This window comes from Schistocerca americana, chromosome 2 (genome assembly GCF_021461395.2).
Source record: "Schistocerca americana isolate TAMUIC-IGC-003095 chromosome 2, iqSchAmer2.1, whole genome shotgun sequence".
Taxonomy (NCBI): domain Eukaryota; kingdom Metazoa; phylum Arthropoda; class Insecta; order Orthoptera; family Acrididae; genus Schistocerca; species Schistocerca americana.
In genome coordinates, this window is record NC_060120.1 from 787,903,134 (window position 1) to 787,928,741 (window position 25,608).

Genomic DNA, 25,608 nt, shown 5'->3' on the forward strand with positions numbered 1-25,608 from the left:
ATAACTATCAAACTATGTAAGGCTAATGGCACCTTGCTAGGTCGTAGCCATGGACTTAGCTGAAGGCTATTCTAACTATCTGCTCGTCTAATGAGCGATGCTTCGTCAGTGTAGTCGCTAGCAATGTCGTCCGTACAACTGGGGCGAGTGCTAGTCCGTATCTCGAGACTGGCCTTGTGGTGGCGCTCGGTCTGCGATCACACAGTGGCGACACGCGGGTCCGAAATGTATTAAATGGACCGCGGCCGATTTAAGCTACCACCTAGCAAGTGTGGTGTCTGGCGATGACACCACAATTCCAATGGAAGGTGTTAACAGTAAAAAGTTTTAAATGAAATTTTTCGATTAAAAACACACCTTAAACGCATCTGCTTGTCAAAGAACTTCAACTGATGTAACAAAATGTGCCCTACGTGAGGTATACCAACTAAACCTGCCGGTTTCAGCATTACTTGAAGATAAATGAGAAAGTGCGCTTTAGACGCAATTGATGTTCTAAAATTACTCACGAGCTTGAATTCCAACGATCATAGTAACTGCTGGCCTGACATTTAGACTGCGGAACGCATGAATCTACTACAGCAATGCTGGATTTGGGACAGATAACTGCAGTGATCTGAGCAAATGTGGACCAAGAGTTCTCAACGATGCCGGTGCTGTTAATAATGCTCACCGTTATTAGTCAGCATGAGACGTACTAAGGAATGACGAGATACGTTTGAAGTTCTCTAACGCTATAGATACAGCAATAGGCAGTACAGTTGAAGAGGAATGGACATCTTTAAAAAGGGCCATCACAGAAGTTGGGAAGGAAAACATAGGTACAAAGAAGGTAGCTGCGAAGAAACCATGGGTAACAGAAGAAATACTTCAGCTGATTGATGAAAGGAGGAAGTACAAACATGTTCCGGGAAAATCAGGAATACAGAAATACAAGTCGCTGAAGAATGAAAGAAATAGGAAGTGCAGGGAAGCTAAGACGAAATGGCTGCAGGAAAAATGTGAAGACATCGAAAAAGATATGATTGTCGGAAGGACAGACTCAGCATACAGGAAAGTCAAAACAACCTTTGGTGACATTAAAAGCAACGGTGGTAACATTAAGAGTGCAACGGGAATTCCACTGTTAAACGCAGAGGAGAGAGCAGATAGGTGGAAAGAATACATTGAAAGCCTCTATGAGGGTGAAGATTTGTCTGATGTGATAGAAGAAGAAACAGGAGTCGATTTAGAAGAGATAGGGGATCCAGTATTAGAATCGGAATTTAAAAGAACTTTGGAGGACTTACGGTCAAATAAGGCAGAAGGGATAGATAACATTCCATCAGAATTTCTAAAATCATTGGGGGAAGTGGCAACAAAACGACTATTCACGTTGGTGTGTAGAATATATGAGTCTGGCGATATACCATCTGACTTTCGGAAAAGCATCATCCACACAATTCCGAAGACGGCAAGAGCTGACAAGTGCGAGAATTATCGCACAATCAGCTTAACAGCTCATGCAGCGAAGCTGCTTACAAGAATAATATACAGAAGAATGGAAAAGAAAATTGAGAATGCGCTAGGTGACGGTCAGTTTGGCTTTAGGGAAAGTAAAGGGACGAGAGAGGCAATTCTGACGTTACGGCTAATAATGGAAGCAAGGCTAAAGAAAAATCAAGACACTTTCATAGGATTTGTCGACCTGGAAAAAGCGTTCGACAATATAAAATGGTGCAAGCTGTTCGAGATTCTGAAAAAAGTAGGGGTAAGCTATAGGGAGAGACGGGACATATACAATATGTACAATAACCAAGATGGAATAATAAGAGTGGACGATCAAGAACGAAGTGCTCGTATTAAGAAGGGTGTAAGACAAGGCTGTAGCCTACTCTTCAATCTGTACATCGAGGAAGTAATGATGGAAATAAAAGAAAGGTTCAGGAGTGGAATTAAAATACAAGGTGAAAGGATATCAATGATACGATTCGCTGATGACATTGCTATCCTGGTGAAAGTGAAGAAGAATTAAATGATCTGCTGAACGGAATGAACAGTCTAATGAGTACACAGTATGGTTTGAGAGTAAATCGGAGAAAGACGAAGGTAATGAGAAGTAGTAGAAATGAGAACAGCGAGAAACTTAACATCAGGATTGATGGTCACGAAGTCAATGAAGTTAAGGAATTCTGCTACCTAGGCAGTAAAATAACCAATGACGGACAGAGCAAGGAGGACATCAAAAGCAGACTCGCTATGGCGAAAAGGGCATTTCTGGCCAAGAGAAATCTACTAATATCAAATACCGGCCTTAATTTGAGGAAGAAATTTCTGAGGATGTACGTCTGGAGTACAGCATTGTATGGTAGTGAAACATGGACTGTGGGAAAACCGGAACAGAAGAGAATCGAAGCATTTGAGATGTGGTGCTATAGACGAATGTTGAAAATTAGGTGGACTGATAAGGTAAGGAATGAGGAGGTTCTACGCAGAATCGGAGAGGAAAGGAATATGTGGAAAACACTGATAAGGAGAAGGGACAGGATGATAGGACATCTGCTAAGACTTGAGGGAATGACTTCCATGGTACTAGAGGGAGCTGTAGAGGGCAAAAACTGTAGAGGAAGGCAGAGATTGGAATACGTCAAGCAAATAATTGAGGACGTAGGTTGCAAGTGCTACTCTGAGATGAAGAGGTTAGCACAGGAAAGGAATTCGTGGCGGGCTGCATCAAACCAGTCAGTAGACTGATGACAAAAAAAAAAAAGAAAAGAGACGTGCAGAATGATGCCGTTGTCCCTGTGTCTCTGAAGTACAGGGCGAGGATGATACTCCAAGACGAACTTTGGACCGCGATCGGCTGCTAAGATATTCACCATATCCGCGCCTCAGTGTCTGTCGACGCATCTCCATACCACAGCTAACTCATCAAGCTAGTAGAATTGTACAGCCTGTTCTTCTTCTTCGCGCCAAACGGGGCATGCCCACCAACTGCTGAAAAGAACATTCAGCTGGCCAATGGTGTCATTCATTCTTGCACGCCGGCCGCTGTGGCCGAGCGGATGTAGGAGCTTCAGTCTGGAACCGCGTTGCTGCTACGGTCGCAGGTTCGAATCCTGCCTCGGGTATGGATGTGTGTGATGTCCTTAGGTTAGTTAGGTTTAAGTAGTTCTAAGCCTAGGGGATTGATAACCTCAGATGTTAAGTCTCATAGTGCTTAGAGCCATTTGAACCTTCTTGCACAAAAATCCTGGAAGAAAGAGCTTCAAGATAAAAACGCCAAAGATTCTCCGATTGCCCCTTCTTTCTCAAAAAAAGCTACTATTTCCGCTACGTCTTTGTCACGACACAACCATTTTTACCAATCACGCTTTCTTCGTGTCCCGCAACTGGCTTCATGTCAGACGTCCTCCGAAAACAAAAGATGTGCGCGTGAGGCTAGACGCTCTTAAGCGGCCCCACACGCGAGCGAAGTATCGCTGCGGTCCGTCCCATGCGACACCGAATACAATCGACAGCTCGCCTCGACATCTCACACACGAGCAATAAGCCAACCAATTTCAGTCAGTGTTATGAACGTCACTGTCTCGAGAACGTCTGTTACGAAATATGTAGTGCTGTGTTTAGCAGCAGTTTTACCTGATTTCCGTATCCCCACGAGTACTTCCAACACATAACGAGAATTATAATTTATTAAATTTGTTGTGTTGTGAAGCGCTTTTCTTGGGAACTGTGGGTTACTTTACACAGCATATTACTTTATTGGCTGGCGCCCAATGGGTTATGTACATCTTGCCAGTGTACCATTCTAATTCGTTGTGCGTTTGTTAATCTCCTATTTTTTTTATTCTTTAGTCTTACAATTTAACTATAAGTATTTACACAATTTAGTCGATATGTCTCTAGAGATGTTAATACCAACACTACTGATTTACCATAACTGGTTTTGTAAATTGTACGAAAGAAATTTAGATTATACTCAGTGACAATGGATTTTTGTATAACTGTATAACAGATTTGCTTGAACATTTAACAGTGAAACGTCCCCTTCGAAAATTAAGATACAGAAACAGCTGAGTAAAACTCAACGTACTCAGACAGTTTTATCCTTACTTATTCTGTTCATCTCTAAATTGACACACAATATTTTAGCGCAACACAAACAGATTTTCAATAATCCCTACAGAAGAATGGCCCTGACTAAAAATAACCTATACCTTTCATGAATCACTTACCTCAAAAAAATCTTCGTTACTCGAACTACCGCAATACAGCGAGCGCCAATACTGCGAGCTACATAAAATATTCTAACTGCTGATTATATATATACAATTAAACAAATTTCCTTTTTCTGACGGACACACGTCCAGATCGTCCGCTCAAAACTCTGGCATCTCTCTCCCCGAATCCATCACTGCTGGCTGCTCACCTCCAACTGCACAACGCTACGCGCTGTTCACATCCAACTGCCCAACACTACAATAGCGAATATTCCAACAATGCCAACCAGCCACAGACTGCACACACCACAGTCAGTGATTTTCATACAGAGCGCTACATGGCGTTACCAATAAAAAAACCTAAACAGCCTACTTACAGCAGGAATATCCTCTTAACATTACAGTACAGGCACGTGCCGTACGCCATCCTGTTTAGAAGTTAAAACCTTTAATTTACGCCTAATTATTTCATAAATAATTCAAAATCATAACAGGGAGCCTGTTGTATCACGACTGTAACTACGAACTACCCATCAATTCTACTTCCATAGCACACGCATCAAAATGCTAATCACTGCAGAATCTGTGGGTGTATTTTGTATTACTTCTTAATATAAATACCAATTCCGGCTTCCACTTCACTTCTCAGAGTAGTTCGTGGTCCCTGCATACCTATCAATTCTGACGTAAGTTTCTTATTGAAAATGTGCAAAACGAATCGAAACAAAACTGCACAACCACGCTTGATAAATAGTGAAACAGGTTGCAACCATATTGCCGCACGTTATACAACCAGCCAGGCAGCGACATCGCGCGTACGAAATCGCATGCGACCATCAGATTGCCTAAGATTTCCATGCGACCAGCGATCAGCGACCGATCGCTCCGAGTTGCCCACACACGTGCAATCTACGAATCGATCGGTCACCAATAAGACGGATTGTTGCGATCCGTCGCTCGTGTGTGGAGCCCTTCATTTTTCTGCAGCCATGTTTCTTAAGAAAAGCATAAGACTGTTATCTGCTGAAAGAACTCTGCAGAATGGGAAAGCACCGCCTTCCCGCTGATGAAGTTCCTTCCTCGGCGTCTGCTGGACCGCAGGCCTGAGGGCGGCTCACCGACTCACAGCAAGAGCTTTCAAAGCATCCAACGTGGCAACCAGTTCATTATGAAACCAAAGACAGCGCCACATAAAGAAATGATTGAAATTCTCATACAACTTCCTCAAGATGCGGGCACTTTATGTATCAACATTACTTTTAGACAAACCAACAAACTACGATAGGAGTTGATTCTTGCAGATAAGATAACAGCAATCAGCCACTTTTTATAATGCTGTTTATTTACATGAATAGCGCCGTTACCTTTGTATTATCCTTCCATGCAGCACAAAGTTTTGGTGTGTGTCAGTGGTTCTTTATGTTATGTGTATCCATACACACTGAAGAGCCAAAGAAACTGGTGCACCAGGCTAACATCGGGTAGCGCCCCCGCGAGCACGCAGAAGTGGTGGAGGGAGTTGACGCCGTGAACCATGCAGGGCTGTCTATAAAGATCTCTCCTGAACAGCACGTTGCAAGGCATCCCAGATATGCTCAATGAGGTCATCTCTGGGGAGTTTGGTGGCCAGCGGAAGTGTGTAAACACAGAAGAGTGTTCCTGGAGTCACTCTGTAGCAATTCTGCACGTGTGGGGTGTCGCACTGTCCTGTTGGAATTGCCCAAGTCCGTCAGAATACGCAAGGGACATGAACGAATACAGGTGTTCAGAAAGAATACTTACGTACAAGTCACCTGTCAAAGTCGTGTCTAGACGTATCAGGGGTATCACATCACTCCAACTGCACATGCCTCACACCATTACAGAGCCTCCATCAAGTTGAACAGTCTCCTGCTGACATCCGGGGTCCATGGATTCTTGAGGTTGTTGGTTGGTTGATTTTGGGGAAAGGGACCAAAGAGCGAGGTCATCGGTCCCATCGGATTACGGAAGGATGGGAAGGAAATAGGCCGTGCCCTGTCAGAGGTTGTCTCCACACCCGTACACGTCCACCCACTCGATACAATTTCAAACGAGACTCATCCAACCAGGCAACATGTTTCCATTCATCAACAGTCCCATGTCGATGTTGACGGGTCCAACCGAGGCGTAAAGCTTTTTGTCGTGCAGTCATCAAAGGTGGGCCTTCGGCTCCGAAAGCCCATATTGATGATGTTTCGTTGAATGGTTCACACGCTGACACTTGTTGATGTCCCAGCATTGAAATGTGCAGCAATTTGCGGAAAGGTTGCACTTCTGTCACGTTGAATGATCAGTCGTCCGTGCTTGCAAGATCTTTTTCCGGCCGTGAAGCGATGTCGGAGATTTGATGTTTTACCGGATTCGTGATATTCACAGTACACTCGCGAAATGGTCGCACGGGAAAATCCCCTCTTCATCGCTACCTTGGAGATGCTGTGGCCCATATCTCGTGTGCCGACTATAGCACCATGATCAAACTCACTTAAATCTTCATAACATGTCTTTGTAGCGGCAGTAGACGATCTAACAACTGCGCCAGACGCTTGTTGTCTTATATAGGCCTTGCCAAGCGCAGCGCCGTATTCTGCCCGTTTACATATCTCTGTAATTGAATACGCATGACTGTACCAGTTTCTTTGGCGTTTGAGTGTATATCCAAAAAGTTTTTCATGTAATCTTCGCTACTGCATGAACACAAGCAACTTTAACGTAATGGCGCGGTATATTTTGACGTCTCCGCCACCCCAAGGAATTTTCGCCACGTAGAGGAACAGAAAGTGAAAACTAGTGTAAACTACAATACAACAAAATATGTCTTAACGTGAACAAGCCATCTGATGATCGACCTGTCGCTTCATAACAGGTATCGGTGCCATATATGAGGTCGGCCGTTGTGGCCGAGCGGTTCTAGGCGCTTCAGTCTGGAACCGCGTGACCGCTACGGTCGCAGGTTCGAATCCTGCCTCGGGTATGGATGTGTGTGATGTCCTTAGATTAGTTAGGTTTAAGTAGTTTTTTCTAGGGGCTGATGATCTCAGATGTTAAGTCCCATAGTGCTCAGAGCCATTTGAGTCATTTATGTAAATAAAAAGCACTATAAAAAGTGAATCGTTGCCGTTATCTTCTCTGTAAGAATCAACCTGTATTTTTTACACAGCCACGGACTCCAAACGTCAGTTTGCGACATAATAACAACGAACTATGAATTACTTGCCTCTAATAACCTAGAGATCCACATGATGTTAAGCACTTTCTTTCTTTGTGAATGTTGCCTGTAGCAATATTTACATTTTTTATTAATGCTTGGATTGTTTTCTGCTAAAAATAGTGATACATTAGAAGTCATGAAATATTCCATTTAACTACAGATTTAGTGAAACCTTTGTCCATGAATCGAAGTCCTCAATAGTGGGATTGAAATACCATTTTCGACTACATGTCTGTAGTCTAGAGCGAAACCGTGCTGCCCCTAGCTCCTAGAATTTCGTTCGCAGTATCGGGAGAAAAAATATGGCTTTTAATTTTAAGAAAAATAAGATTTCGCTGTTACAAAAACTAAGATATTTTTCCAGAATGAGATTTTCACTCTGCAGCGGAGTGTGCGCTGATATGAAACTTCCTGGCAGATTAAAACTGTGTGCCCGACCGAGACTCGAACTCGGGACCCGAGTTCGAGTCTCGGTCGGGCACACAGTTTTAATCTGCCAGGAAGTTTCATATAAGATATTTTTATCTTAAGATATCTAGAGAAGACAGATGGCTGGGGGTGAGAGATTTTATGGAAAACAGTGACCAATAAGCGTTTCAAGTAGTAAGAGAACACCGGCCGGTGTGGCCGAGCGGTTCTGGCGCTTCAGTTTGGAACCGCGCGAGCGCTACGGTCGCAGGTTCGGATCCTGCCTCGGGCATGGATGTGTGTGATGTCCTTAGGTTAGTTAGGTTTAATTAGTTCTAAGTTCTAGGGGACTGATGACCATTGATGTTAAGTCCCATAGTGCTCAGAGCCATTTGAACCATTTAGTAAGAACACAAGAAGCCCACGTAACAACAACGTTTGGGAATGTATCTTTCACAATGCTTGGCAGAGAACAGAGAGATAATTTAACTATAATTGTGACACGCAGAAATGTCGGCATAGACCGAGTGGACACGGTATTGAGACACTGTGGAACGTCCCCTTTGGAAAATTATGAAATGTGAAACGTCCCCTTAGAAAAATTATGAATGACAGTGCTGGTAAACCTCTACGTTATTTGATACAAAGACAGTTGAGTAAAACTGAACGTACTCAGACATTTCTCTCTTTACTTATTCTGGTCATCACTAAACTGACACAATATTTTTAGCGCAACGCAATCTGACTTTCAATAATCTCTACTAAAGAATGGCCCTGACTAGCAATAACCTATACCTTTCATGAATTACTTACCTCACAAAAATCTTCGTTACTCGAACTACCGCAACACAGCGATCGCCAATACTGCCAGCTAAATAAAAGATTCAAACTACGGAAGGCACTAACTACTAACAGGCATAGTTAGCAAGTTAAAGATTTTGATAGAGAACAAACAATGTATTTACCTTAATAGCGTTCAAAAGTCATCATCATATGTATCAATTCATGGCATCCATCTTTACAAATTTCCTTTTTCTGGCGGACACACGTCCAGATCGTCCGCTTATAGCAACCTCTCAAAACTCTGGCATCTCTCTCTCCACATCCACCACTGCTGGCGGCTCACCTCCAACTGCCCAATGCTACGCGCTGTTCACATCCAACTGCCCAACACTACAATAGCGAATATTCCAACAATGCCAACCAGCCACAGACTGCACACAGCACAGTCAGTGATTTTCATACAGAGCGCTACGTGGCGTTACCAACATAAAAACCTAAACAGCCTACTTGCAACTGGACTTGTATTCAGAAGACGCTCTTCAAAATTTAGGATTTGCATGATTTCCCTAAATCGCTTAAAATGAATGTCGGGATAGTTCCCCGGAAGAAGCGCAGCTGATTGCCTTCCTCCCCTACTTCCCAGTCCGATCTCGTGCTCCGCCTCTAATGACCTTATCGGCGATTGAAGTTAAACCTTAATCTTATTTCTTCCTTAGAACTGCTGGCGACCTTAATGCTGCCGATGAATGTCTTTATTTTCAGAGGTCCTTTAAGCATGTTAGAATACGTTGGAGCAGGCAAGTGATCTTGATAACGATTATTTTTCAATGGAGCAGGTCTTTGATCGGCTTTTCAGTAGACAGGCTCTCTAGTCCTATTTTCCAGCAACATCAGTGCGTGAATTCTTTGATCTTAGCCGAAGTGCTCAGTGCTGGTACTTTTCGATTACAGGGGCTGCTGCGGCCAATGCAAATGAAAGGCCAGAGCGGTGGATGATTATTAATTAACGCAGGGAGAGCGTTAGGTAACCTGTTGCGCTCACCCCGTAATGAGGAAACAGGTAGAGAGCCTGACGTTTACAGTCTGCGGCCAGCTGACTTCTGTGCGCTTTCTCTGGCAAATTACCCGTGCGCTAACGTACTGTTTCACTGAGCAAACACAGCACTTGCTCTACGGAGTGTAATTGCTTTAACCAGACGGATGCCGAAAGTTAATGTTACACAGAGTTCTGGCCATAGCTCCATAGCTGAAATGGTTTACTGAACATACTATGCGCCGTAAGCGCTCAAGTTGGCCTTAATAAACAATGGATCCACGTGGGGCACTGTTGCACGCTAACGAATAGTCTCTTGCGGTTGAAATCCCCGTCCGGCTTTTCAGACTTCTGCTGTGTCCCTAAATCGCTTAAGCGAATGCCGTGGGGTATGAAAAGAACACGGCCTATTTGCTTCCCCAACCGTCCCCAATCTGAGCTTGTGTTGCATCTCAAGTGATTTCGTTCTTGGTGGAGTATTAAACCCTTGTCTTCCTTCCCCATATAATCTACTGTACTGCACTCGAATTTAAATGTCAGTGGTGACTAACAACTATACGGTATCATTTTTATGAATGGTAATTTATTCTGTGGATGCTCTGCAACACAGGGGTTCATAAATTAGTTATACAAAAGAAACCTTTAAGTTTGGAAAAGTTAAATAACTTACAGAAATGTTTGCTGCAGCACTGAATGCAGTTATCTTCAAGCATTATGTACAGGTGTTCAGTGTGGCTGCCTTTCGTAACGTCCCATCAGTGATTAATTTTCTGACACATGCTATGAAGCGAGCCTTTATGTGTCGTGGCAACTGCTTGTGTTACCCTCCGTTGCAGCTCATCGACGTGTTCCGGAAGCAGAAGAACAAACACTCTGTCTTTAATGCAAACTCATACAGAAAAGTCCATTAGAGTTAAATCAGGTGATCGTGGTGGCGAGATATTGTTCCACTACGTCCAGACCAAGTCGGAGCATTCCTACGGAGATACGCGACAACTTCACGATGATAATGTGGAGGCGCGACACTTTGCTGAAAAATAAATTCTGTGCCCATTTCCTGTTGTAACTGAGGCATCACGTACTGTTCAAATGTGCCCAGGTACGCTTGATTCGCCAAGAAAGAAAAGACCGTAAATATTTTTAAAGCTTACAGCGCAACAAAAATTTAGCTTAGGAAAGTCCCTTACATATTCGATTGTGTGAAGTGGTTTCTGCTCACCCCACATCCGAACATTACGACAATTCACTTTACATCAGGTATGGAGGGTGGTTTCCTCAGTTAACACAATTTTATTAAGAAAATAATCTTCAGTCTATGTTTTGTTAAACATTTCCTTTGTCACTTTCTCTGAAAGCTTGTAACGGTTACGATTTGTAGTGTTTGAATGATGGGCGTTCCCGCGATATCTTCCACACTGTATTACTAGGCATACTCAATTCTAAGCTGACACAACTCCTTGATTTACCCGGACTACGAATGTAAGACCGCCGAACTTCAATTGCTGCGTCAGCGACTGCTGGCCGACCCCGACCCGGCGTCCTTTGTGATGCTGTGATGCACAGCCAGTTTCGGTGAAACGACTGTATCAACTAATAACAGTTTGTCTTTGAGGTGGTGTCTTGTGATATTTAGTCCTGAACTTTAGTCGCAGATTTTCATATATGAAACCACAAACAACACTGCACACCAACACTGTTACACGTCTCCATGATGACTGTTGGAATAACTCATTCGCGCATCCCATCTAGTGGGAACGTCAAGAACTAAGAGAGTTCGCCAGGAACAAAACTTTAAGATATAATTCACTCAGTGCTGTATCGAACACTTCTGTAAGTTGTTTGCTGTTTTCACACTTTCATATTACTTTTGTATAACTAATTTATAAACATCCTGTATTTGTGTAACATTTGTACCGATTTACGGCTTACAAGGTCAACGCAAAACAACTATTATCATCTTCAAAGATGGTAGTAAAAAGACGAACAAAAAAATGGTTCAAATGGCTCTGAGCACTATGGGACTTAACATCTGAGGTCATCAGTCCCCTAGAACTTAGAACTACCTAAACCTATCCAACCTAATGACATCACAGACATCCATGCCCGAGGCAGGATTCGAACCTGCGACCGTAGCGGTCGCGCGCTTCTAGACTGAAGCGCCTAGAAAGATGAACAATCAGGACTTTTGATCTCAATGATGCCTTACCAATATCTCTTATGTTGCTAATAGTTGATACAATCCTATACAGCTGCTAGTATCATTTGGATTTTATACACAAGAAATCTGTTCATGCTGATCACTTGATAATGGCTACAGAGCTTTTGAATATCAAACTGGTTGCTCTCTCACGCAGACGTTCGTGATGTGATACGGAACTGCTGCACTCGGCTGTTGGGTTACTCCAGCTAGATGCAGCTATGTGAGACTAATTTTAAATCTGAAGTAGTAAATATGTATAATACAAAGTTACAGTTTCTCCCTATCTTTTTTGTAACGTTTCCTCCTAATCCAATACAATATATTTTAGTATTTGGGTATGAAATCATGACCCTGTGGATACAACAGCAATTAGTTTCATAATACAAAAAAAATCTTATCGGCTTCTGTAAGAGTGAAACGCTATTGGATTCGTCTCTGGTACTATACTAGCAGCGGGAATAACTTAATATCTGCCGGCCGGGGTGGCCCTGCGGTTCTAGGCGCTACAGTCTGGAACCGGGCGACCGCTAAGGTCGCAGATTCGAATCCTGCCTCGGGCATGGATGTGTGTGAAGTCCTTAGGTTATTTAGGTTTAAGTAGTTCTAAGTTATAGGGGACTGATGACCTAAGAAGTTAAGTCCCATAGTGCTCAGAGCCATTTGAACCATTTGAACTAAATATCTATATCATACAGCGGAGATGCTGAGTTGCAGCTGACTCAGCATCTCCGCTATATGGTGAGAAACAACTTTACTTTCGATAACATTGTTACATTCTATCCTGCATTTTCCATTGTTTGATTAAATATATACATCCGTACTCCGCAAACCACCGTACGGTGTTAAGTGTTAGCTGAGGGTGCATTAAATGCCAGTTTCATCAGTTTCGTTTTCCCTCTTTCTGTTCCATTCGTGGAAGGTACGCGGAGGATTCTTGATATCCTTAGCATGGACACACATTTCTCTAATTTTTGAAGTCTTGATCAATACGCGGTGTGTATGTCGGAGGAAATAATGTTTCTGACGTGTTTTGAAACGTGGACTCTCAGGATTCGTTAATGCTTTCCGCACAACGTCTTTCTTGTATTTCTCCTGTTTCAGTTCGTTGACCATTTTTTCACGCTGATTACACAAATCTGGGATAAATCATGCAGCTATTTTTGAATATTTTCTCTTTCTTTAATCCACCCTGTAAGGGTACCAAACCGAAGAATAATACTGAATGATGTGTCAAATGAAGCTTTCGTAAGCGACGTCCTTCATACTTGGGCCACTCTTCCTCAGAGATTTTCCCAAGAAATCGCAATCTCGCATCCGCCTTCACCCCAACAACATTTATCAGTTGTACGACCGTAAATCACATTAGACAGAAGCCCCGAACTACTTGAAGTTAGCTGAAACTGGTGACCGTGTACTGTTCGCCATGCAGATGTAAGATTGTTATGTGTGACTGCAGCAAGTCCTCGTAAGCGGATAATCAGGACCGTGGTGTATTGTAGTGAAAATAAACGCTTCCATATCCTCATTTCTTCTTGGTCTTTCTCTGTTATTGCCACAGCTTCTCAAACTATTTGAACTCATTGAATTCATTGTTCACCATGTAGGTACCTAAACGCTGGTGGAATTCTTCGACAAGGATATCTCTCGGGATAAGCCATGATCGCTTCATTGGCATCAGCAACATATCAACGTACTCCTTGGGTGTGTATGCATTTCTATTCCATGTCAATATCAGTGGCAGATCGAACCTCCTTTGTTTATGTATTCCGATCTGCCTTGTATATGGCAGAGTAAGGATACATTGCACAATCTAACAGAGCATGACTTCAAGCAGAGCATCGAGGAAGTTCCGTGACACCAGCAAGTTTATATCTCGTCCATAGGTCGTTTAGAAGGTGTATGTGCATTCAGGAAATAGGCACTCGTTTCAGCACTTCGCTGAAATGAACATTCCGCCACTACAACGTCCATCTGAACACAACCAGTTATATATAGCTTGTTGCATCCACTTTTAAGGCTTTGAACGTTTCTAGATACCTAACTAAAAGAGATTACTTTTATTATGTAGTGTTCTGCTTAATGGGCAGGTCCGTGTCTTCGTACGTAGAATTTCTGACGCCGATATTCCCCGTCTCCAACTTCTCCCTTCAGTTTGCTGTATCTCCTTCCATCGTCCATGCCATCCAGATGTATTCTTCTATCGCTCCTGTAGTTCCCTTGATCTTCTCTTCGATGACGTCATGTACGAGTACCTCGTGCCTAAGTAAGTGCCCGAGCAGGTGTCCTTCCTCTGAATGATCATATTATGCATAGTTTCCTTCTCTCTTATTTCTCAGTACTTAACAGTTTCTTACCCGATCTGTCCACTTGATCTTCCCTATTCTTTTCCATCGCCATATTTCAGAACTTTCCTGATTTTTTTCTCCAAACTCCTCGTGGCCCACATGTCTCTTCCGTGGTGCAACACCGAGTGAGGTGGCGCAGTGGTATTCGAAGGGACGACGGTTAAAACCCGCTTCCGACCATCCATGTTTAGGTTCCCCGTGATTTTCCTAAATCGCTTCAGGCAAATGCCGGGATGGTTCCTTTGAAAGGGCACGGCCGATTTCCTTCCCCATCCTTCCCTAATCCGAGCTTGTGCTCCGTCTCTGGTTCAAATGGTTCAAATGGCTCTGAGCACTATGGGACTTAACATCTATGGTCATCAGTCCCCTAGAACTTAGAACTACTTAAACCTAACTAACCTAAGGACAACACACAACACCCAGCCATCACGAGGCAGAGAAAATCCCTGACCCCGCCGGGAATCGAACCCGGGAACCCGGGCGTGGGAAGCGAGAACGCTACCGCACGACCACGAGATGCGGGCGCTCCGTCTCTAATGACCTCTTTGTCGACGGGACGTTAAACGCTAATCTCCCACTCCTCCTCCTCCGTATAGTGCAACGCTACAGATATGGCTCTTCACCAGTTTGTTCCTTAATTCCAAGCTAGACTTGATGGTTAGCACAGTCCCCTTCTTGTTGAATGCGTATGTGACCATGACGATTCTTGCTCGATTTTCGTATGTGCATTATGCATTGTGCATTCCTTTTCAGCAAGCTTCCCAAGAACTTGAACTCATCACAATCTCCAGATCTCTACAGATATGGACAGAAAACTAATTTCAATGTATCTGTACACGGCTGGTTTAAATACATCAGCAACAGGATGTAAAAATTGTATCTCTTTCATGTAAGTCCCTGAAAAATAGCTAACAATATATTCGTAATTTCTCAGAAAGAGTAAATTTTCTTGGGTTTAGCTGTCTAAATAAATATAACTTTTTGAAATTGACAAAGAAGTCAAAGTGTACCCCGCGAGCAACAGCAGACCTCACACACTACTTTGTGGTAAGTCCTGCTTTGCGTTCGCTTCTGACTACACCTCTCCGTTAATGTCAACATACTGAGCTTTGTTCGCTAGCTAAATTTCAATAAAATTGCGTTTTTGCACCAGTTTTGTTTACTAGGCAACAGTATCGTAAGCTTTCTCGACATCAAGAAGTGACATCAACCTGTCAATAAAATTCCACTTAGCCGACGTATTTGTCTTGTGAGAACCAGGAACTATGTTGATATTTAAGATAATTCTCGTTTATTATTCAGTCTCAATTGCAGTTTTTTAATTATTTTACACATTTCGATCACTTAGGATCATTCTCAGATCAAAATACGTAGTTGCGTCAGCAACTGTCCCTACTCAGAACCACATATCAGAGTACTTAGACTAAGCAACCCGTCTTGTCTACTCATGACCACATATCAGAGTACTCCAATCTAATTAAAAACGTGCAACTGAGACTAAACAATAAATGAGAATTATCTAATATAATTTCGTTTGAAAAAAATCGATAACTATAGCGATGTTTCTGTAACTAATATTGCTATGACAAGAACCATGCGTCATTTCGTAAGGGTTTTCCCACAATGCAACGGTGTTAAAACAGAACTGGGTCTCTTCAACGGCGCTGGAAATATTTGAGGTTAGCAGCGCAGTTGATTCTATCAGTATAATCAAAGCGTTGTTCGGGTGAATGTGAAAACCGAAAAATAGCTTATACTGAGCACTCAAGCAGTAAAAAATGATTAAAGTGTGCCGTGTTGCGTCTTTCTGTCAGCTCCAGTTCGTAAAACATGAAAGTGAACTGCGCTTCAGCACGCACTTCAGCACGTGAATGCTGTTTGGCGTTTCATAGGTCACCTCGTCGCTGCCAGTCAGCCGTATATCGTAGGGCCAAAGGAACACTGCAGCAGGAGCAACATTCTGCGAGGCGCAGACATCACGTTTAGCGAGGCCAACAGAGACTTAACGGTCTCTTGCGCGTCGTAAGGCGGTTACGACAGTCGTTACTGTTCTGAAGCCGAACTGCCACAGGTACAGAACAGTCACATTCCTTTGCTCATGAGGAATATTTTGTACTTTAATGGAGGTAACAGCCTGCAGAATTTACAGCTCCTTACCTTTTTCCGGCGGTCCCAACTAGCGGCAACTCGCCGACACTCCTGAAACAATAAACAATATTACTGTATTGCTAATTCTTTTATATGAAAACAGCAGATATTTCTTGCTATAATTTTTACTCGTAATATTTTAATGAGAAAAAGATTTTTCATTAAAATTATTCTGGATATAATTCTATGCCAAACTCTCACTTGCATTATTATTTTAAGTATTTTATACCGTCACATGGTCTAAAAGCTAGAAAGAGTTTAAAGATGTTGACATTGACCACAGGGGACCACTTGTTTAGAAACCTGACTTCTTTTTAATAGCTGATCACCTTAAAAATAACAAAGAAACATCGTATTTCACTGACGTCTATAAAATCGTGTCTAAGTATAAATTTAGTGAGCCTCAGGTATATTTATTATTTCATTTCATTATCTGCTCTTATTCATCGCACTCCAGAATTTGTATTTCATTTTTATCTTGGTGTTCCATAGTTAAGTCACGTCAGCCCCATAGCTGAATGGTCAGCGTGACGGATTGCCGTCCTACGGGCCCGGGTTCGATTCCCGACTGGGTGTTGTGTTGTCTTCATCATTCTTTCAGCCCCATCCGGCGCGCAGGTCGCCCAATGTGGCATCGATTGTAATAAGACCTGCACCAAGGCGGCCGGCCCTGCCCCGTAAGGGGCCTCCCGGCCAGTGACGCCAAACGCTCACTTCCATTTCCATAGTTAAATGACGGGATTTTAATTACTGAGTTACATTATTTTACAGTTATATTTTGCCTGATTTATAATATAATGTCATGCAGAAATTAGAAGACTTTTTTGTTAGAGTTTTCTAGGAGGCTTGACTGATTCATAATATTATTTATTTCACCTGGAAGGATTGGACCTTCAGGTTCTCTCTTAGACAGCCTTACAGACTTAATATTACGATGCAACTGTTATATGAGACGTTCTTAGTAATAATACCAATAATAATAGTTGCCTAATAATGATGGTGACGATTATGGCATGAATTCCATGACATGGTCCATCCCCATACTCTGATAGTCGACTACCGCCCACAACTTTTTAATTTCACAATCTGGCATAGGCCAGTCTGATCAGATAACATTAATATCACATCCAACGTACTACGTGCAGTTTGTCGTCATCTGGGGATATCTGTGACGTCAATATTCTTATCCAAAAAAAAGGCTCTAAGCACTATGGGACTTAACATCTGAGGTCATCAGTCCCCTAGACTTAGAACTACTTAAAACTAACACTGCTACTTGAACCTAACATCACACACATCCATGCCCGAGGCAGGATTCGAACCTGCAAACGTAACAGCAGCGCGCTTCCGGACTAAAGCGCCTAGAACCGCTCCGTCACAGCGGCTGGCTATTCTCATTCTTTTGCCGAAAGTCTAGAGGAAAATGTACGTAGTGAGCGAAGAGGTGAAATTAATGTCACTAGACTGCTACTCATTAGGAGATCTAGCAAAATCTCCAGCAACTGAGAGTCACGTCTTCCGTGTTTTCTCAAAGTATTAAAAAATACTATATGACAGTTTTGTGGCTCTGAGGAGAACATAAACACTTCACTCTGAACAGAGATGATACTTTGTTTCAAAGTTATATACAACACTGTTTCTGTTAGTCATAACATTGTATCCGAGAAGTTAAGTTTTTGTAGAATACATAGTTCAACACACACTTGCATTATTAGCCAAGGCAATGTAATGTCCGGAAAATAGCAGAAGTGTTTTCAAATGTAGATTAAAGATGATTCTCCTAAGCAACTCCTTCTATACCATAGAGGCATTGTTGAACAAAAATACACTGCCTAGAACAAAAAGAATCACCTAAAAGACGTCGTCGGATGTCAGTCTACCTTAGTACACGTACGCAGCATCGGCGGGCATGTAAATGACTGGAGTTGTAGTTCTCAGTTACAAGTAGAAGAGTGCGTATTGCATTAGTGTTGTTCATGTTTACTGTTGCTTCCAGTCGGGACTTCCCATTGATTTCAATATTCAGGTTGTAAAAAAACTACGTGTACAAAATTTTGGAGTATTTGGAAGAGATATAATCCAATCTCTACAGTTTTTACCCTCTGACAGCTCCCTCTAATATCAAGGAAGTTAACACGTGTCCTACCATCCTGTCCCTTTTCCTTGTCAGTGTTTTCGATATATTCCTTTCCTCGCCGATTCTGCGAAGAACCCCCCCTCTCAGGCGCTTCTATTCTCTTCCGTTCCGGTTTTCCCACAGTCCATGTTTCACTAGCGTACAATGCGGCTCATGTACCTCATGCAGCTCATATAGACAGCTGCTGTTTTACTGATCTTAGTTCATTTGTGCTGTTCTATACTTGATCACATCCATGTAAAATACGAGCGAGTAGTTCCTCCTTTGTGTCCACTCTGCGCTTGTAGATCTTGCTCTTAAGACAACCTCACGAACAGTAATCCAATGTAGTAAGATGGGCTAACTTTTGTGGCCGAGTAATGACTCCACGGCGACCGATCCAACATCCAGGACAAGTTTCGGTGAGGTTCTGCATCACTGGGCGTACTGGCCAGTAAGCAAATTTTGTGTTGATCAGCACTTTGAAGTTTGTGCATGTGAACTTCAGCTCGATAATTTAGTATTGATATTAGCAACAGTGTACAGGTCCCCATTAGTAGACTGGGAATTGTTTATAAAAAAGTTTGACTCCCTATTATGCTGTCTGTCAGACAAAAAGAAGAATTTATTAATCTGTGGTGATTTCACTGTAAACTTTCTAAGTAACTTTGATAGGAAAAGTGAACTAGAAGTGTTATTAACAGCATATAACTTAGAATCAGTGATCAATTTCCCTACACGTATAGCTCAGGACAGTAGCACGCTAATAGATAATGTATTTGTACAGAAAGAGGACGTAAAACAAACACGTGCTTTCCCTGTGGTAAATGGATTGTCAGACCATGATGCACAACTTATTAACTTACAAAACCTAACAGGGTGTACAGTTAAGAAACCATTAAGTAAAAGTGTGAGGTCGCTCAATCCAGTATCTATACAGCACTTCAGAGAAAGCTTAAAAATGTTAATTGGGGAGATGTATATAATGAGCCAAATGCTAATGATAAGTGCAGCATATTTCTTGATAAATTTATATGCCTCTGAACATTGTTTCCCAAAGAAAATTACTAAGTGTAACACCACACACTTTTCAAAGAAACCTTGGATTACTACAGGTATTAAATTGTCGTCAGAAAGAAAAAGAACTAGTAATGATCCAGAAGTAGTTTTACACTATAAAAATTGTTGTAACATACTGAGAAAAGTTGTAAGGAAATCAAGAAATATGTATGTTAGAGAAGAAATTAACAACTCTGGCAATAAAATAAAATCAATATGGAATGTTGTTAGAAGGGAGACAGCAAAAGTAACCACTGGGGTAGGTTGTATCACTGTTAAAGAGAACAAGGCCATCCCAACCAACAGTACACAAGTAGCTAGTGTATTTAACAACCATTTCTTAAGTGTGGGAGAAAAAATTGGTCAGAACAGTTCAAAAGAAAAAGCTAGGCAGGATATGGAAGAGTCTGTTTTGAAAAAAATTAGTCAGGTTAAGTTTCACCTAACAACCTCTTGTGAATAAAGTAAAATTACTAAATCTCTGAAAAATAAATGTTCTGTTGGGGTAGATGGCATCTCTAATAAGATATTAAAACAATGAGAAGCAATTACAGCTGATGTTCTGAGTCACATGTGTAATGCATTACCAACTCAAGGTATTTTCCCAGACAGGTTAAAATATGCCATTGTTAGGCCTCTCTATAAAAAGGGGGACATCACAGATGTCAATAATTATTGGCCAGTATCCTTGCTTACAGGATTCTCAAAAATCTTCGAGAAAGTAATGGACTCAAGAGTGGTTAGCCATCTCAACAGTAATGGGATACTTAGTAAATCACAATTCAGATTTCAAAAATGCTGTTCCACTGAGACAGCAATATACAATTTGACTGTCCACGTAATTGAGTCTTTAAGTAGTAAAATGGCACCAATAGGAATTTTATGTGACTTGTCCAAAGCATTTGATTGTATGAACCATGACATTATGTTACAGAAATTACAATTCTATGGAATAAATGGAACAGCATATGAGTGATTTAAGTCATACCTGTAGAACAGGAAGCAAAAATTTTCCTTATATGGGTCAAGTGATTTAAATAAGTTTGCCACATCATCTACCAGGGGTGAAATTACATTAGGTGTTCCACAGGGTTCAATCATGCAGCCCCTTCTGTTCTTGATATATGTGAACGACCTCCCTACCTATCTGAAACAGAAAACTGAACTCACACTGTTTGCTGATGATACAAGCATCATTATTAATTCAGTAAAAGAAAGTCAAATTCAAAATGATACAAAGTCATTAATTGGTTTTTTGCAAATGGGCTTTCTCTAAACTTTGAAAACACAATACATCCAATTTTCTGCTGCAAAAAGTATAATTCCTTCAATAAATATAACACATCAACAGAAGTCAGTAGACAGGATAAAGCATACTAAGTTTTTGGGTGTACATATAGATGAGAATCTTAATTGGAAAATTCATATTTTAGATCTCCTAAAGCGACTAGGTTCAGCAACTTTTGCGATCAGAATAATTGCCAATTGTGAGGATATAGAAATTAGTAAGCTAACATACTTTGCATACTTTCACTCTCTGATGTCATACGAAATAATATTTTGGGGTAACTCAACATTTAGACAAAAAGTATTCACTGCTCAAAAGAAAGTGGTTAGAATAATGTGTCGGGTTCATAGTCATACATCTTGTAGGCATCTTTAATAGACAGGGAATTCTTACAACACCCTCACAATACATCTACTCACTAACGAAATTTGTTCTCAGCAACATGGACCAGTTTAAAAACAACAGTGACGTTCATGATTATAATACCAGAAAAAAGAAAGACTTACACTATCTTTTGCTCAACCTATCTTTGGCACAGAAAGGGGTAAAATATGCTGCTATAAAAATTTTCAACAAATTACCAGATGAAATAAGGTGTCTGACGGACAGTAATAGCTTCAAAAATAAACTGAAATAATATCTCCTTGATAACTCCTTCTATACCATAGATGAATTCTTGAATAGGAATAAATAAATCTATAAATATAGTATATGCATTTTGTGCCATTTAAGGGAATGGGGTAAATAATAGAAATATTAATCTTTAACTCTGTATTGTAATGCATATATATTTAAAAAAATTGTTTCATATGTGCATTTCTTTTGCACTTGACAGGTTCCACATTATAACGGCTACTGTACCATGCGATTGACCAATGGAACACGCAACCAACCAACCAACCAACAAACTAGATGTGCTGGAGCTCAGTCGTGCTAAAAATTCATAAGACGTCTTATTACTAGAGGACTGTCCTTCAAGTACCCTGGTAACACATTTTGAAGCAAATCAAGACACTTTACTGCATTAATACAGTTACTTAAAACAACTGGACCGAGTTGGTCATCAATAATACCACACTAAAATGGTCAATAAAGACCACAGTACGTACCCTAATGTCGCTCTGGTTGTATCTGCATATGAGTGCTGGTGAAGAAGGACATGCGGTTGACGCCCATGATTTTCAAACAGCTGTTTGACGGATACGGTTCAGAAAAAGGCATCTCTTCGTTTGAAGTTCTTTGTTCAGATTTACCAGTACTATCACGCATCAAATCATGTATCGTTCCTCCTGACTTACACTGTATACGGACGGCAAATATTCCACAGAAACGAAAGTAACGTCGGATGTGCCCGAATACACACAAACGATTTATCAGACAGGATCAGCAGCGCTATAAGATTCTTTGTTGCCGATGATATTGAGAACAAGAAAGTGTCGTTATTGGACGATCGTAAAAAAACTGCAGGAGTTGGACAAAAATTCTTGGTGTAATAAATAGGAGCACTCTTTCAATTTAGATGCACGTTAGATATTTTCTGTAGTATCTGATTGCAAGATTAGCGATGAACAACTTGAGCACATCACATTATATGAGGATTCAGAGGCAGTGCTAAAAAGCGACAGAAAATGAGACGATCAAGTCATTATTAGTGAGGCAAATGTTTCAGAGGCAATGCTAAGAAGCGACATGAAATGACGCGATCAAGTAAACTCATTATTACGGAGACAAATGTAATACTTTGTTTAATTGGAGGGGTTCTGAAAAAAGCAATGCAACTGTAAAGAAAATTCCATACAAGATGCTAGCGCTACCAGATCTAGAGTGCTGTTCCAGTGTCTGGTGATCTTATGAAGTAGGTATGAAAACAGACATCGACCGAATTGAGAGACGCCCTGCCAGATTCGTAACAGGTCAGTGTAGCATACACAAATGTGTAACAAAAGTGACTGGGGAACTTAAGAGGTAATCCTTGGAAGAAAGACGATGTCGTAGTTATTAAAACCTTTTAGATATTTTCAGAGAACCTGTATTCAGAAACGACTGTACCCTTATGCTACAACTATAGTATATCTCGAGTAGCGATCTTGACAGTAAGATAGGTGGCACGTACGTACATATACAGACAGTTTTTTCCTTCCGAATATGAAAATGAAGTAGGGAAAACTTACTAATATTGTTATGATATACCCTCCGCCATTCAATGTACAGTGGCTTTCGGGGTATTTGTGTACAAGTAGATGAGGACGCAGTGGTTTATACAGTCTGCTGTTGTCTCTGTGGTGATATAGTGAATATGATGGAAGGAAAAAGCTATACAGCTCATACTCAGCTTGTGCCTCAAGGAAGTCACCATATTAAACGCTATAGTTAGTGGTCTCGTTTGGGTGCAAAGAGGTTGGATTTCCATCGGCCAAGATGACTTCCCTGTCTAAGAAATAACTTTCGGGAATGGTGAAAGGCTCTTTTAACAAAACCAAGGTCTATTTTGTTCTCCATTGTCTCCTGACAATTTTTAAGAGAATACTGGAGCCCTAACTTGTTTAGGATCATTACTACGACCTAGACTTTTCGTGGACGCTGCTGTTGTATACAGAGAACTTGCAACACTAGAAAATTGTAGCGAAATTCATGATTGACACTTGGTGCAGGGAATGGCAGTCGACCATCTATATAAACAAATGTAACGTATTGCTCGTAAATAGGGAGGAAGACCGGTTACCGAATGATTACACGACTACAGAACAATCACTGGAAGCAGTCACGTCTGTAACATGTCTAGGAGCATGCGTTCTGAGTGATGTAAAGTAGAACGGCCACCTAAAACTAGTTGCAGGTGAGGCAGATGCCACGCTGAGATTCGATGGAAGAAGCAGGATTTGAAGTCCACCGACAAAAAACACTTCGTGTTCTGCCTTACGGCAGGTCTTGTCTCGGGGGAAGCCTCGTCAGAGAGGTCCACCGCATGAGCGTCTAGGGAAGTGATTCCAGTGTGTTTTTCCGTTGCCTTCCACTGATGGCGATGAAATGATAATGAGGCCAACACAACACGCAGTCCCTGAGCGGAGAAAATCTCCGACACAGCCGGGAATCGAACCCGGACCCCTTGGCGTGACACACAGCCGCGCTGACCAGTCAGCTATAGGGGCGGACCACCGACAAAGGAAGTAGCTTAAAAAAAAACCTCGTTCGATCAATACTTAAATAGTGCTCATCAGTATGGGATCCCTACCAAATAGCATTGATAGAGAAATTAGTGAATATCCAAAGAACAACAGCGCGTTCCGTTACAGGTTCATTTAACAAGCAAGAAAGCGTCACGGAGATTCTCAGCTAACTCCAGTGAAAGACGCTGCAAAACAAACGTGCTGTATCACGGTGTATTTTACTGTCTAAATTCAGACAGCGTACGTTCCTTAAGAAAATCATGGTGGTAGGGAATTCCCGTTACAAACTTCCAGGATTTCTAGAGGGGAGTGAGTACATTATGAATAGGAACCCATCGCCGAAAACGTTCTTATTCCGTTCTACGGCGGTCTCAGTTGAGATGTGTAGCGTGTCCACGCCTGCTAAGGGAAAGAGAAAGGTCTCAGAGTCGCTTGTCATGGTATGCAATAGGGTAGACAGAATGACGTGTACTACGCCAGATAGTACCTTAACGCCGCTTAACATCTACCCTGCTACGATACTCTTGTAGAGACAGAGGAAGATCTGCTGGCACGAGCTCTGGCAGCTGCTCTAGAAATTAAAGACACCAGGTGGGATGGAGAGTGTGTACCAGAACATGTTTGTAGGTACGATGTCTGTAACAACGTTGGTGGTCGCACATCTAACCGCTGTTGCAATGCAGCAGTACTATTCTGTGCGTACAGTATGCTGCGTTCTTTTTTGTTATGTACTAATGTAAACCAGTAATGTTTAAGTGTTAATACAAACAAATCTTAAGTGATAAAGGGATGGTTCGTTATGTTGCCTTTCGAATTGTTACCTAATAATAGTACTGCGCCACGCCTAATTCAGTTCCTCAAAAAGTAGATGAGTTGATCTGAATTGAAACCATCGTAGAACGAAAACTGTATGTTTCCGGACATGGGTTCCTATTTAAAATATTATGTACTCACTCCATCTGGTAGACTGTAACGAGAATTTCCGAGCACCCTGTATACCTTGCGAGAAGCCCATGTAGCTAAAACTAGGTATCTGGGCTGACACAGAGGCTCAACAACAATCGGTGTCCCCGCGGACCATTTGCGACAGGTGCAGGAAAGGGGGGGGGCGGTTAAGGGGGGAGGAATGACAGTGATACACAGAGTATCCTTCCCCCCCCCCCCCCCCCCCACACACACCGTAAGATCGCTTGCAAGGAATAGATGTAGAGGTAAACTTCGTAACTGTGCCACCCCCCCCCCCCCCCCCCCCAATCACCCACTCCTCCTAATGCTGCACTGATTCTTTGCCCGCCGCTTATGTGGCTTTATTTCCGTAGCTGAACGCTCTTCATGATGCCACACAATCTAAATAGAAAGTCAGGAGCGTCATGTGCACTACAGCGTATACGCTTTGCACTACTGTATACCTCTGAGCGATCAGAGGAAACCATATGAATCCAATAGGCAGCCAGAGGATAGACGGGCTTCGCAACTCCTGCTTTTTATGATGAGCTAGTTCGTCCGGCTTCATTGCCCTGCGTTCCATCTCGTGCGTAAGCGTTAGTCGGTTATCTTTACTGCAGATGACGCGAGAACTTTCGTAAGCTCTTGCACCGGCTTCCCACGTAACTGACAGAGCCGTCCGAGG

The 25,608-nt window shown here is 42.0% G+C and overlaps 1 protein-coding gene across 5 annotated transcripts in view; it reads left to right on the forward strand.

Annotated features, from left to right (window-relative positions):
- The window catches only part of LOC124595182, a 134,765-nt gene that overhangs the window by 15,416 nt on the left and 93,741 nt on the right, over positions 1-25,608 (forward strand). For 2 of the 5 annotated variants that reach the window (XM_047133797.1, XM_047133796.1), the window contains exon 2: positions 16,093-16,271. The exons of 2 other annotated variants lie outside the window; for them this stretch is intronic. The gene's annotated coding sequence lies outside the window, so the exon portion shown is untranslated. Of the gene's footprint in view, positions 1-16,092; positions 16,272-21,714; positions 21,798-25,608 lie in introns of those variants that run through there. One more of the 5 variants, XM_047133798.1, reaches the window with a different exon arrangement.